General features: G+C 39.8%; 1 protein-coding gene across 2 annotated transcripts in view; it reads right to left on the bottom strand.

Annotated features, from left to right (window-relative positions):
- The window catches only part of rspo1 (R-spondin 1), a 196,659-nt gene that overhangs the window by 70,927 nt on the left and 109,360 nt on the right, over positions 1–16,372 (bottom strand). The gene's annotated exons all lie outside the window — the stretch shown is intronic.

Below are 16,372 nucleotides of genomic sequence, written 5' to 3' on the forward strand. Positions count from 1 at the left end.
AACCCCTTCACTTTGCATTCTTCTCTGTAAATTAAATAAACTGAAGAGAAAAGGGACCTAGAGCTCTCCTGGCGTATATGACGAATAAACTCTTCTCGGCTTCCAGCCAGGTACAGGTATCGATTTTAGCCGACGTTTCGATGACAAACTCGGCTATCTTCATCAAGGATGATGCCTATTCTGATGGTATTTATACCCTCGTCATTTGTCCCTCCTAGTTGGTTGGTCCTCATCCGATCAGGTATCCACTGAACCACTTTGTTTACAATCACATTCCAGTTCTTACTTAGAGCGAGAATTTCGTCTTTGTTAAAATTCTTTTTCCTCTAGTTTTGTTTCAACGACTTCCTTTACCAGGCTGTACCAAAAGCCACTGAAGCAGCAGCACAGTAGTGTTGTGCCGTCAAAGCCATTGTGAATGCAGTGTTCTGCTACCTCCAATTTCTCTGGGTAACCCAAAAGGATACTCCTCCTCTGCTCCTCGATGCAGATTTCCACCACACACCCCATCTGGCTGATAGACGCTGCTCTGTATTCACGGTGAATCCTGTAAACTCTAGCTGTCCTGAGTCCCAGGTCACCTTTGACCTGCATATGTTGTGATTTAAGTTTCCTTACGAATTTGTGGATAGTAATTAATCTGATATTTCGTCAGGATCCTAGTGACCCTTCCAGAAACCATGGAAATACAGGGAAGATAAACAGTTGCAATGGGTTCCTCCCCGTTGTTAGTTTTCCTGATTTTTCAGTCATCTCTTTTAAGGGCTTAATTGATCTCCTGAAGCTTGTAGCCATTCTGTAGGAACGTCATGTGTAATCGTCCTATTTCTTCATGGAGATTCTTGGGGTTCAAAGTACTTTTCGCACAGTAATCAAAGTAGTAAGAACTGCTCTGCATTGGGAAGCGTGATTGCGGCTGTTATTATTGAAGTATAAGTCTGTGTGAGTGGGTTTCTGATAGATGCCATATCCGAAACTACCATCTGGTTTCCATCATATTAAAATGTCCAGGAAGGGAGGCTGTCTCCCTTTGTTGGGATCTGTGAACATCACATCACGAATTCAACTGATTTCGTAAAATAAAAGAAGCAGCATCTAGCTGACCCCAGAGGACATAATGGTCAGTTTCAATGTGGTGTCCCTGTTTATGGGAGTTCCCATTAAGGACAACTTGGTTCTCCTGCAGTCAAGGTTTGATAAGGGTATCATCGACCTTTTTGAATACACATTTACATCAGCGTACTTCCTCTGTAAGGGGAACTGCTATGAACTGATGGACAGAGTGGCCATGGGATTGCCCTTGTCACCAGCTACTGCTAATTTCTACATGGAAGTCTTTGAGGAGAGGGCTCTGAGTTCATTGCCCTTACGCCCCAAATGTTTCTTCAGATAATGTTGGTGACACCTTCGTAGTGTGGCCTCATGGACTCCAGGCACTCCAATAGTTCCACTATCACCTGAACAGCATACATCCAAAGAATTAATTTATGATGGAGAATGATTGACTCCTATTCCTAGATGCTGTAATATGATGGAAACTGGACGACAGTCTCGGACATGGCATCTATCAGAAACCCACTCACACAGATTTGCACCTCAACAACAATGGCCACCATCACACCTCCCAACGTAGAGCAGTTCTTTCTACTTTGATTAACCGTGCGAAAACCATAGGTGAAGAAAATCAATCAGGCCCTTAAAGGCCAGGAAACCTAACAACGGGGAGGAGCCTGTCACTACCACCAGTCTTCTCTATAGTTCCACCGTTTCTGGAAGGATTGCCAAGATCCTGAGGAAATAATGGATTAACACCATCCACAAACCTGTAAGGAAGGTCAAATCACAGCTTATGAGGGTCAAAGATGACCTGGGACTCGGGGTGCCAGGATTCCTTGTGAATGCAGAGCAGCATCTATCAACCAGACGGGACGCACGGTGGAAATCCGCATCAAGGAGCATGGGAGGTGTATCCATTTGGGTTAACTGGAGAAACTGGAGGTAGCAGAACATTGCATTCGCAATGGCCATAGGATTTACTTCGACGGTGCAAAATTACTGAGCCGCACCAATGGCTTTTGGGACTGCCTAGTGAAGAAAACCATTGAAATAAAATTAGAGGAAAAGAATTTTAACAAAGACAAAGGTCTCACTCCAAGTAAGAATTAGAATTTGATTGTAAGCAAGGTGGGACAGCGGAAATTTGATTGGATGAGGACTAACCAATCAGGAGGGACAGACAAGGAGGGTATAAATACCACTGGACTAGATGTGCCCAGGCATCATCCTTGATGAAGGTGGCAGAGTTTAAACTGAGGAGAATTTTGTATAATTATTACGATTTCTTTGCTGCAGAGAAAATGAGGATTCAACATTTTTTGCATTTGTTAATTAGCTTTTTATGGAATAATCACATTTTTAAAATGTGTACAAGCTCTAAAAGGCTTATTTTATTTATGTGGATTTTAATTTCTTCAGATAAATATTTCAAAGTATGATAAATTTTATTTATTATTTTTATATGGTTTGCTTATAATATTTCAGGATGTTTACATTCCAATTTCTACTTTGTACTTTGTGAAAGATTATTTTAAAAATATCCCTTTTGCTTCTGGTTTGCTATTACACTGTGACTGACTGATCAGCCCATTCAGTGTCACGACTGTTGTTAGATACCAGAGACGCTGGTGGCAACCAGCACTGCCAATGGAAAACCTTACTCCAGGGAGATCACTAAGCTCTTGCGACCAAGTATCTTTGAAAGCCATCACTTTGCCATTGACTGCTAAATCCAGGCCAGTGTCAGCATTCCTTCTGCAAACAAAGACTTCAGAAAAAGAAAAGAGCCTGTTCTTAATTTCTAAACCGGAAAACACCGTGGAAGAAGAGGTCAAGCGTGGAAAATTTCTTAATTTATGGAATTTGTTGAATTAGTGTTAGTCTTGCCACTGACCTGTTCACCGCAGTTGAAGCAAGACAAATGGTGAAGCTAAAAAGACCGCTAAAAATTTTAAGATTATTAATTGTGCTCTTGTTCCAGATCTGTCTGCGTATGCATCAGCCTCACAATCATAACATATAATGCTGAAAACTGATAGCGAAAAAGTAAGACCCTCTCTCATGTTGCAGATTTCTTAGTCCTCTATCCTTGTGCTGACATGTGCCTCTCTAACTGTATTAAACACTGAATTACTTAGTGCTCTAGTGAGAATCAAGAAGATAGTTAATGCTATCGCATACGTGGCCATGGCCAAAGTCACAATTGATAATTTTATTATACCATTAAGTAGATCTATAAATGTCAGAAACTGGCTTTGTGTTCTGCCAAACTTGAACAAATATCCAGTCAGAGCTTAATTGGGAATGACAAAAATAAAATTAAATTGAGAAAATTACTTAATGGCATCATATATTACATGATTCTTAATGATATGATGACAATACTGTAAATACAATAAATAGTTATGAAAACACACACACATACACTGTTCATCTTCGATACTATGTCTTCCATGATGAAGTCGTAGTCATTAGCAAGACTTACTCAGCAAAGAAAATTGTTTCCATTTATTGTACGATTGTCTGTTCACAACTAAAATCACCTCCATAATTGTAGGATAGTCACCCAGTTCCAGAGAAAGAAACAAAATGATGTGACTGCTGAGAATCAGTTCCAGAAATTACAAATGAGGGCATGGTTTACTTTGTCTCTTGCAGTTTGACAGCATTTTGTTTGACTTCTAACTAATGTGAATGAATGGTGCGATGGTAGGGTATCCCAACCAAACAGTTGCTAGTACAAGAAGGAGCTTATTGTCCACATGGAAAACTGATGCTCACTTTTAACTAAAAATTCCCAGAATTACATTTCAAAATGCCCTGTAACGAATGGAGTTTGTGATGCTTATTCTACAGCTATAAGTTGTGGAAGTTTCCAAGTGCACTTCATGATAATTTTTTACATAGAAGGAAGTCATTCAGCCCATTCAAACTGTCTGATGAGCAATCCCCCCCCCCCCACTTATTCTGCCTAAAACTTATTCTCCCACAACTTTACTACACACATACAGCCCGCTCAGGGTCATGTACATTGAATGATTACCCAACGGAATTGCAGATGTTTGGGACGTGGGAGGAAATTGAAGCGTCATGAGAAAACACTCTTGGTTGCGGGGGGAATTGACAGCACCTGAGGTCAGATTGAACCCGAGTCGCTGGAGATGTGGGTGGAGCAGCAATATAACTCTCTGAGCCAGTGCCCAGCCCTCCAATCAATATATTACTAGTTCATTGCAAAACAGATTTCATCAGAGGCAACCCACGACTCTTGTGTGCTCATCCGAAAAACATCAAAGGGAGCTGTAAACAAAATTGAAAGGTAATAAATACTGAGCCCTGTCAATATGAATGAAAAGATGACAGTTCGAACCACAGAATGAGCAGGTAGATGAAGTATCCTTACCTTTAGTATGGATTTACTGTCACTGTGCCTTATAACACACTCCACCCAGTGTTGACAGAAAAGGCTCCAAAAACCTTCAGGTTGAGAAGAGTTAGGGAGACTATTGCTATCACCACTGATTTTGCATTAGGAAAAACTGCTAATTAGATTGTGCAATTCACCTTATAAGGTGAATGTGCCACTCTGACTTGGAAGCATGTTCATGTTTCTTGTTGTAGTCCCATGTAACAAAAGTAGTCAATTATTGCTTATCCCACATTCAGAAATGGCTTCCATTTGGAGCCTAGGTAGGGTGTGACTGTAGAGCCAAGCATTTAGTGTTGGTAGGTAAGACACAGAGCAAGAGTGTTAAGTGTAGGGAGCTGTGCTTTACTGTCTGTTTGGGACACTGAGGAGAGTAACCAGGAACATCAAGAAGGAGACCTGCAGCTGGAAAGTCATTATTTTAAAACAGGAAGGAGAGAATAAACATGTAGCCACATACCCTCCTTACTTCACAGGCCTCAGGCCTTCTGTCCTAGGAGTGCCCAATGAGCGGTTTCCCCAGGACGATGCGGTTCAGGCTGCCTGCAGTGCTCCAAGAGAAGCATTACATAGGTCATCATATCACCTGAGCTTGGGGTGGAATAAGTTGTTCTGTGGAGAGCCGGAGCAGACAAAGTGGGCCAAGTGGCTGCTGACTGTGCCATAACCATTTTCTGATTATATGATGCGTGCCCCAAAGCACGAGTAATGTTGGGGTTACAAGAATGACTCACGAAAGGAAATGCCTGTTGAATCTTCGTAGTGACCCAAAATAACTCAGAAATGTTTGTTAAAATTGATTTTTAATTAGATACAGCCAAAAAAAAGATAGCTTTAAGCAATTCAACATCCAGGCAAATTATTTAAAAGACTGCTGGGACCATTCAATTTGTAAGAAGAGGAGATATGAGGAATACAGCTGGTCAGAACTAAAGATCTAGATTGCAAAATATTAGATTGTAATCTTAAATGTCTGAAATTATCAAGGGAAATTTCACATTTTTATCTTATTAGAGTTTTGGCTGGAAGTTTTCAAGGGTTTCAGCAGCTTGCATAATAGAAAATAAATTGCATGATGTTTTTCATCCATCAAGATTTTGTTTCTTCCACAAATTCTTAGATCTGCCAGTCCACCTCATTATTTTACGTCTTGTGTTTCCAGTCCAATGTCTCTTTTTGGCACGCTCTCAGTATTCTGCACCATGTTAGGGGTTGCCATTTCTTGGAGTGCATTGTGGTGCTGCAAGATACCTTATGGGTGATTCATTTCTTTTGACACAATGACTAGTCGCATCAAACCCTCAGGATTTCATGTGGAAGTTGCATCTGTCAAACAGCATTCTCAGTCCCTTCACGCTCTGCCCTATTTGCTATTTGCAATTGGATTTGGATCCAAACCCCTCACCAGAAGTAACTCTTCAGCAATTCTGTTTAGTAGCTTTGTCATTTCTTTTCGCTCTCCCATTCTTTTTGCCAGAGATTGGCTAAATTTATTAATATTGTTAATGTTTCAGGAGAACACTGATATATCTTTTCCATTTCTCAATAAGGTGTAATGGTGCACTCTTCGAGTGTCCAAATATACAGGCAGTTGTCATCGTACTCATACACCAGTTAACATAACTGACCCTGAACCAGGTATGGAACAGGGTGGCTCTTAGTCTCTTACGATCTTGTATTTCAAATAAATGGAAGCGTTGATGCATCCACAGATGGAGAGGATAAACCAGGGTACAGAGAAACAGTGTTAAGGTGTAGATCATTTAGAATCTGCAAAGTTTCTCAAAATAGCAATAGCCTCTTTGGTTTTGTTATTTAGACTATTCTTTCTGCCACTGATTGCATAGCCCAGTGGAAACATGAAGGTTTCTGATGTTCAATCCTCATCAACTAGCAACTCCTGAATCAAAATGATCTAACTTCTGCAGTGTATCTAGGACTCCTGATTGGTAAGTGAAGCACTTTGTCGCATACTTAGCACCTCCCTCCCTTCACATTAGTTATGGAGACTTTACTCAGCCCTTAAAGGATGAGATCGCTGTTGTAGTGAACAATGATATTGGCTCAGAATCTGAAACTGCAGAATGTTTTTGGGCAAGAAATCACTGCTGGCAGTAATGTAGAGGGTTCTAATAGTAACTATGCTCTAAATGAAGAAATAATGCAAGCTTCTTCAAAAAGGAACAGTAATAATCATGGGCCATATTAATCATCAGGCTTATTGAAAAATCATGGTGAAGATAAGATCACAATCTGTATTTTAGTTACAAACAAGAGAAAATCTGCAGATGCTGGAAACCCAAGCAACACAACAGGCCAGGCAGCATCTCTGCTACGAACTTTTTCTCCCCCAGACCTTTTGCCAAGCTAATTCTTTGTCAATACTTAAGGTCTAAAATTGCTTCATCAATTTCTTGCTCAAAGAAAGCAACTAAAATACAGCAACACACACACAAAGTGCTGGAGGAACTCAGCAGGCCAGGCAGCATCTTTCAAAAAAAGTACTGTTGACGTTTCAGGCCAAAACCCTTCGGCAGGCCCGAAACATCGACTGTACTTTTTTCGATAGATGCTGCCTGGCCCGCTGAGTTCCTCCAGCACTTTGTGTGTGTGTTGCTGTATTTTAGTTGCTTTCTTTGAGCAAGAAATTGATGAAGCAATTTTAGACCTTAAGTATTGACAAAGGATTAGCTTGGCAAAAGGTCTGGGGGAGAAAAAGTTCGTAGCAGAGTAAAGCTATAAATTCATTTTGAATATGAGAAACTTGAAGCCTGTCTTAAGATAATGTCTATAACTTAAAGGGTGCCTGGTGAGTTTTAGTTAAAATGGACTAGGAAAGGATAAAATGAAATACCAGAAGAAGCACACATTCAAGGAAATATCAACAAATATGCATTGTAATGAGAAAGAAAGGCTCTTTGAAAATTTTGCAGCATCCAACACTATTTGAGGAAGTTAAAGTTGGTATTCAATTGACAGAAAGGGCATATCATATTTTAAAGATAGTCCAAAAGTTCCAGATTCTGTAAAAATCATCAAGGAATTTTTTTAAAAATTAAGTGACTATACCTAAACTCATAAATGAAAATAGCAGTTGAAGTAAATACAAATTTTAGAGGATAAAACTATGCAGTTGAAGGAAATAGAAAAATTACAGAAATTCTAAATATTTTTTTCAGATCTTCATGGAAAAATACACTAGTATAATTATAGGTAATAATTGGGTGAAAGGAGTGAAGGCAAATTGGGGGGGGGAGGTTGGGTTATGAACTAACAAATAACCTAGACATGATGAACGAACCTTGGACCTTAGTAGAGTCACAGCAGAAATAGTGAATGTGTTGATATAAATTTCCCTGGCATTTGGAAAGGTTGTAGGGAGTGGAAGATGCAAGTGTAACATAATATTTAACAAAGGAGGGAGAGAGAAAATAGGAATTTATAGGCCACTTATGAAAACATTTATCATTGGGTAAGTGCCAAAAATTAATTATTAGAAAGGTAATTTGGCATATAGAAATTTGTAAGATAATCATCAGAAGCTACGTAGATTTTTTGACATATTTGGACATGTATTAATGAGAACATAACTTCCTTTTGATCAAAACTTGATAGGAATTCTTTGAAATCACTCAGTCAACCAAATCCAGTGCTGGCAATGGCGTTGCTTTGCATTGTTTTTATACTAAATACAATGACAGTACTATTTCTAGATCCTTGTCAATACATGATCAAGGCTCAAAACCCTTTGCCAATAATAAACTGTTGCTCCATTCCAATATTTTAATCTAATTAGATACAAATACAACATGATTTCCACAACTGAATGCAGCACACTAGATATGGTCTAATTAGGAGATATCTGGAATATTTGTATATATTGTTAATGTCCCTGTTATCTATTTCTGGAATTTAGTCTTTCCTAGTATCTTTTTCACAGCTCCCCAAGTTTTATTAATTTCTATATACCAAATCTCTAATCTCTCTGCTCACGATTCCCAGGTATTGAGATTATAAAATAATCTAATCTGTCTTCCTTGAGAATGATGTCAGACTTGCCTTCATTGACCTCAGTCTGCCTTGAATTTACCAGTTGATTTTAGTGTAAGTTCTCACAGAAAGGTATTTTCGGAGGATGAGATCTGACTGATCATTTATTACTGATGACTCATCTACTATTGAGGAGAGGCATTGATTGTGTGGATAGTCAGAGGCTTTTCCCAGGCCTGAAATGGCTAGCAGGAGAGGGCACAGTTTTAAGGTGCTTGGAAGTAGGTACAGAGGAGATGTCAGGGGTAGGTTTCTTTTATGCAGAGGGTAGTGAGTGTGTGTAATGGGCTGCTGACAATGGTGGTGGAGGTGGATACGATAGGGTCTTTTAAGAGACTCCTGCATAGGTACGTGGAGCTTGGAAAAATAGAGGGCTATGGGAAACCTTAGGTATTTTCTAAAGTAAATACATGTTCGGCACAGCATAGTGGGCTGAAAGGTCTGTAATGTGCTGTAGGTTTTCTATGTTCTATGCTCTGTGATAGTTCTGCCAGCAAAGCCTTCACTGCGGCAATCTCCCCTCCGAACTCCTCACTTTCACTCGGTAGCACATGAGTCAAGGCTAGAAATCAAGCATAGGTGCACATGAACTTCTGTTCCACTGCTGGGCTCACTCCTGGCTTTGTACCACACTCTACTCTGCATCTGTTTCAATTCTTCATTGTGATGCTTCAAGCATTTGTGGATTCCTTCGTATCACCCTCCCTTAGAAATGCAACAGAGTCCTGCAAATATACTGAAGCAGGCTTGAAAAAGCAACTGTTCTAAAGTTCTTCCAGTGTTAGAATGAATCATTCTGTCTGTGTTGCTTCACTTAGATGCTTGTTGGCCTGCAGACAGATTCAAAACTGGGAACACAAGAGATTATACAGATGCTGGAGATCCAGAGTAACACAAGGAGTGGCATACAAAAGTTTGGGCACCCCTGGTCAAAATTTCTGTTACTGTGAATAGTTAAGTGAGTAGAAGAGGAACAGCTCTCGAAAAGTCATAAAGTTAAACATTCTTTTCAACATTTTAGGCAAGATTAGTTTATTGTTTTTGCTTTGTACAAATTTAGAGTGGAAAAAAAAGGAAGGAAGCACCAGGCAAAAGTTTGGGCACCCCAACAGATTTGAGCTCTCAAATAACTTTTACCAAGGTCTCAGTCCTTAATTAGCTTGTTAGGGCTATGGCTTCTTCACAGTTATTGTTAGAAAAGGCCAGGTGATGCAAATTTCAAAACTTTATAAATATCCTAACTCCTCAAACCTTGTCCCAACAATCAGCAGCCATGGGCTCCTCTAAGCAACTGCCTAGCACTCTGAAAATTAAAACAAATGATGCACAAAGCAGAAAAAGGCTATAAGAAGATGGCAAAGAGTTTTCAGATAGCTGTTTCCTCAGTTCATAATGTAATTAAGAAATGGCAGTTAACAGGAACGGTGGAGGTCAAGTTGAGGTCTGGAAGACCAAGAAAACTTTCCCAGAGAACTGCTTGTAGGATTGCTAGAAAGGCAAATCAAAACCCCCGTTTGACTGCAAAAGACCTGCAGGAAGATTTAGCAGACTCTGGAGTGGTTGGGCACTGTTCTACTGTGCAGCGACATCTGCACAAGTATGACCTTCATGGAAGGGTTATCAGAAGAAAACCTTTCCTGCGTTCTCACCACAAAATTCAGCATCAGAAGTTGGCAAAGGATCATCTAACTAAGCCTGATGCATTTCGGAAACAAGTCCTGTGAACTGATGAAGTTAAAATAGAACTTCCTGACCGCAATGAGCTAAGGTATATTTGGAGAAAAAAAAGTGTAGAATTTCATGAAAAGAACACCTCTCCAACTGTTAAGCACAAGGGTGGATCAATCATGCTTTGGGCTTTTGATGCAGCCAGTGGCACGGGGAACATTTCTCTGGTAGAGGAAAGAATGAATTCAATTAAATACCAGCAAATTCTGGAAGCAAACATTACACCATCTGTAAAAAAACTGAAGATGAAAAGAGGATGGCTTCTACAATAGGATAATGATCCTAAACACACCTCAAAATCCACAATGGACTACCTCAAGAGGCGCAAGATGAAGGTTTTGCCATGGCCCTCACAGTCCCCTGACCTAAATATCATCAAAAATCTGTGGATAGACCTCAAAAGAGCAGTGCATGCAAGACAACTCAAGCATCTCGCAGAACTAGAAGCCTTTTGCAAGGAAGAATGGGTGAAAATCCCCCAAACAAGAATTGAAAGACTCTTAGCTGGCTACAGAAAGCATTTACAAGCTGTGATACTTGCCAAAGGGGGTGTTACTAAGTACTGACCATGCAGGGTGCCCAAACTTTTGCTTCGGGCCCTTTTCTTGGTTTGTTATTTTGAAACTGTATAAGATGGAAATAAAAAGTAATTTTGCTTGAAATATTAAAGAAATGTGTCATATTTAACTTTAAGCCTTTTGGAAATCAGGTCATCTTTTACTCACTTAGCTATTCACAGTAACAAATATTTCGACAGGGGTGCCCAAACTTTTGCATGCCACTGTACATAATGCTCCATGAACTCTGCAGGGAAGACAGCATCTATGGAGAGGAGGAAACAGGCGACATTTCAGGCTGAGACCCTTCAGTGTACTTGAAAGGAAGGGTGGAGAAGCTAGACTAAAAAGGTGGGAGCACATGCTGGCAGGTGATAGCTGAGACCAGGGGAAAGGTGGGTGGGTGGGGAAGTGGGGGTGAAGTAAGAATTGAAAGGCAGAAGAGGCATAGGGCTGGAGATGAAGGAAGCTGAAAAGAGAGGACAGTGGACCATAGGAGAAAGGGAAGGAGGAGGGGCACCAGAAGGAGGTGATAGGTAGGTAAGGAGAGGTAAGATGAGGTAAGAGGGGAGCCAGAAGAGGGAAAGTAATAAGTGAGAAGGGGAAAGGGGAGAAATTATACTTTATTGTCGCCAAACAGTTGGTGCTAGAACGTACAAACATCACAGCGATATTTGATTCTGCGCTTCCCACTCCCTTGATTACAAATATTAAATATTAAAAATATTAAATAGCAAAAATTAGTAAATATTAAAAATTTAAATTATTGATCATAAGTAGAAAATAGGAAAATGGAAAGTAAGGTAGTGCAAAAAAACCAAGAGGCAGGTCCGGATATTTGGAGGGTACGACCCAGATTACCAGAAGTTAAAAAATAAATGTTCATGTTGACGGGTTACAACAAGAATAAGCTCAAAGTTAGAAATGGGTGATTCAATACTTATATTAAAACAGCAGACGTTTGGAATTCACTTCCCCAGAAAATAACTGATGGTGAATCAGTAAAATGTGCAATAATTTTACTTATACGTGGTAGAGATATGGAGCAAAGATGTGCAGATGGAATTAATATATCATTTGTTGTGAACTAACTTAACGATGAAACAAGCTTCCATGACTAACTGACCTACCCTTGATCCCATATTACATAACAGCCTCATTTACACCTCTAACTACTTGGTTAGAGGCATAGACCATAGTCATTAAGGTCAAGGGGGTGGATATTGATGGCTCATCCCTCATTAGCATTCCTTTAATTTTATGTAACCAACTTATAACCATCACTGACACAATTTATTTGTAAACCAGTGCTACAATAATTACTGGCATTTTCCATGTGGTTTGATTATCAGGTGTCATATAGGCTTGAAGCACGGTTAGCACATCTGTACTCTGATGATACAAGATGAGTCAAAGCTTCTGTGAAGCAGAAGTGAGTGTGAGTTGCGTCATCTATCCAGCTTTACCCCACAGCAGTCCAAGAAGGCTACACAGTATATTAATGATGAAATATCACACTTGGCTTCTGTTGTTTATGAAGCTCTTTACCAGTGTTGGACCATAACCTGCATAAATCATTGGCTGAATCAGAATTGTTCATTGTATATTAGGCAATGATAAAATATTCATCCTTTGGTGGAATTCCAATTTCAATTACTCTGACTGTTATTTCAGTTTCTGTCATGAAAACAATTCTTCAGTTGCTATCCAATTAGTTAACTCCAGCTAGGACTTGTTCATATCTACTTTTTCACAACTCTGGCTTTGATTCCAATCTCTGGTGGAGACTGTGTGGAGTTTGTGGATTCTCCCTGTGGGGATGAGGTTTTTCCCAGGTGCTCTGGTGTCTTGAAAATCTTAAAAATGTGCTAACTTATCAAGTTAGCAGATGACTATCAATGAATCCTAGTCTAGTGAGCAGCATAGAAAATGAGAGGGGTGGAGTCAATGGGCATGCAAGAGTGAAAAGTTTACAGAGAAATAAATGAGGATTTGTGGGTTTGAATTGATGGATGAAATGCCTTTCTTCTATTTTGTAAGGAACAATTTGATGAATATACTTCTATGCATGAACAAGCTGGAATTGTTTTGAAATGGTGCTCAATTTGCTTAAAACTACTTTGGAGCCATTGTGCATTCTTTGAGCATGTTATAATAATCTTAAAATGAGGTGCTAATTTTTTAAAGATGACTTTATTTGTCATTGTATTATGTTGAAACTTAGGTTGTCAATGAGAAACACATTCCGAGAGTGAGCTGGGGAGCAGTACACAAATGGAGTGATGCTTCCAGCAGCAACATAGCACAATCTGAAATTACCAACTCTACCCTATATGTCTTTTGGAATCTGGGAGAAACTAGAACACCCAGATGAAACCCATACGGTCATGGGCAGAACATACAAACTTCTGACAGACAACTGCAGGAATTGAACCCCAATCTTACAGCTGGTGCTGTAAAAATGGCGGGAGGAGAAGATGGCAGTGTGCCGCGCATGTGCAGCTCTCCGGTGAAAGATGATGTTGTATCTGTTAAATAGGGGCCGCGGGCAATTCTGATTTGATGGAGAATGGACGTGAAAGCACAGAGGAACATCTGGAGAAATTTCTGAAACACTCGTTCGCTGCTGTCGTTACTATGCGGTCGGGAATCTTTCGGAGAGTAGGCCTCAAAATCCCCAGCCTTGCCTGCTTTTAGCGACCGAGAAAGAGGTCAAATCGCTCAGTACTTGGTGTCGGAGAGCTGATCAGAGCTCGAAGTTTTCGGATGACTCAGAGTCGGATTGTGGTCGACGTGGCAGGGAGAGTTCTTCCTTCTCCCGTCTGCGTGAGATGTGGGACATTTGAGAAACTTTGAACTTTACTGTGCTCACGGACTTCTTCATCAAGTTATGGTATTGTGCAGTGTTGTAACTATATGTTATAATTATGTGGTTTTGTCAGTTTTTTTAGTCTTGGTTTGTCCTGCGTTTTGTGATATCACGCCGGAAGAAATAATGTATCATTCCTTAATGCATGCAATACTAAATGATAATTAAAAAGGACTACATGTCTTCATAATCTAAGAAAAATCATGAGGCTTACCACTACACTACCAGTTACTGACAGCAACTATATTGTCAGGAATTAACAACAATTTGCTGAATAATTCTTGCAGCTGATTTACTAGCGTGATTCCTATACACAGAAAAATGGCACTCAAGGCTACGGGTTACGCTAATCACACACAAGGAGAAGCTTCTTTGTTTCTTAAAGCGGGGGCACTAGTGCACATGTGCAATCAGATTTTGAAGCTAAAAGTGAAGTGCAAACCACTTCAGAAGTGAATTTAAATTGAAAAGAAAACAGCAGCTGCTGGAAATCTGAATATAAGCAGAAAATGCTAGAAACTCAGCAGGTCAGGCAGCATCTGTGGAGAGAGAAACATGATATTTCAGATCCAGGACATTTCATCAGAACTGAGAAAGTGAGAAATAGGGCAGTTTAAGAAGCAATGTAGATTGGGAAGGGTTATGGGTAGAATAAAGGGAATTTCTTTGATGGGATGAAATAATGTAGATACAAAAGGAGAAATTCAGCTTCTTTGTCTGTGTAAAGCGTTTGCAATGAGCAGTGTTGAATGGTCCGACATACAGGGAAGTAAAAGCGGTGGAAGGCAAAAATACCAGTCCTGATACCTAGAGAAAGAAAAAGAGATTTATCTAAAGTTGGAGAATATAATATTAATCCTGCCAGCTGCACCATGAGTTATACAGCTCTCGTTACATGCACATGCAGTTCAACTCTTTGAGTGATTATGCAGAAAGTTTGAAGCTAATAACTCATCTCTTTCTACCTTAGGCCACAAACCTATCAATCACCCCTCGTACTGTTGTTCTTTTGTTCTGTTATTGTTGTTGCTGTTTGTGTTGTTCTGTGGAACATTGTAGGTATGCTATTATGATACTGGAATGTGTGGTCACACTTGCTGGCTGCCCCCGGCCCATCCTTGAGTGTGCTGGTTGTTAACACAAGTGACGCATTTGACTCTACATTTCGATATGCATATGGTAAATAAATCTGAATCTTGTCATCTTAGCTGTACCCCTGTGAATATGTGTACAGTACATATGTAGGATAGGTGGGATTCAAACCCTACTTGCTAGTTAATGAGAAAACAAGAAAGCAAGTTACTAGTAAACTCTAAAGCTGGTTATATTCAGTTGCTGGACACTTCTGTCATAAATGTTTATTACATGTACCTGTGCTTTTTAACTCCATGCCTTACTTTAAGATGTGGCCTTAATCTTTAAAGCAGCTCCAGATATTTGTTATTCATAACATATGTTCTGCTGTCATTTTATATAGGGATTTTACTCTGCTTGGGCCTATGTTAATTATAGTTTATATTAGCTTTGGAGGAAGAAGAATGTCTTCATCTCAAATTTTTGGAAGACCAGCACTACAACCTGCCCAATATGACATCTGGCTGTATTCTTAATAAGTCCTGCGTCACAGTGTCAGTCATTTACCCTGATAATAACTTCCAGCTGCAGTCGTTCTGAGCAATAGGCTAAAATTTACATTTTACAGACCAGAATCTGGGTCCATTTCTCATTTCAGCTGAAATGACTGTAGATCCCCACGTACTTTTTCTTTGCAGTATATATTAAAGATCAGTATTGTTCACTTATAAATTAGTTATTAATGATGCAATGCATTAAAATCTTTTGTATTGTCACCCAGTTCTTAATGGTTTACAATATAGGAAATAGGAATGTTTGTAAACATATCAACAGTGTTCTGCCATTCAAACTCTTTGTCACTTACTGGTAACATCTTTCTGTTTTACATGGGATATAGTCCAATATTCAAACGCTGGTGAATTGGTAAACTGGTCTATGGTGCGTCAATAAAAGTTGGTGAAGGTCAAAGGGGACCTTCCAAATTTCTTCAGCCATTTGAGAAAGATTTATTAGTTGTGACTTCTACATGGATGGACTAAGGTGGGCTGTTGGTGAAGCTTATAGTTAGGAACTCAAAGCTCTCAACCCTGTCAACCCAGTACTACAGGTGCAAACAGGAGCATGTGCACTGCCCCTTTCCTGAAGTCAAATAAACAGCTCTTTTGCTTTGCTGATTTTGGAGGGAAAGGTTGTTTTCATGGCACCATGTCTATCTCCTTCCTGCAATTCAAATCACCATTACCTGATGCCCCACTATGGTGGCATTATCTACAAACTTGTAGATGGAGTTAGAGCACAATCGGCTCATGTAGTCATGTTTGTAGAGGGAATAGGCGAGTTGACATCACAACCTTGTGGGGCACCAGTGTTAAAATGATCACAGAGGAGGTGCTGCTGCCTGTCCTTGCTGACTGTGATCCATTGATCAGGAGGTCAGGGATCAATCTGTAGAAATTGTCCCTAAGTCATGGCAACCCTTGCGACGAAGGTACTCCATTTGTGGTGCAAGGTTGGACTTCCGATGAAGGAGCAACAACAAAGTGAAAATTACATGCCATCATAAAGGTACGTGTGACTTGGAAGGAATGCTGCAGATGTTTGCGCTTCACA

This window comes from Mobula birostris, chromosome 30 (genome assembly GCF_030028105.1).
Source record: "Mobula birostris isolate sMobBir1 chromosome 30, sMobBir1.hap1, whole genome shotgun sequence".
Taxonomy (NCBI): Eukaryota; Metazoa; Chordata; class Chondrichthyes; order Myliobatiformes; family Myliobatidae; genus Mobula; species Mobula birostris.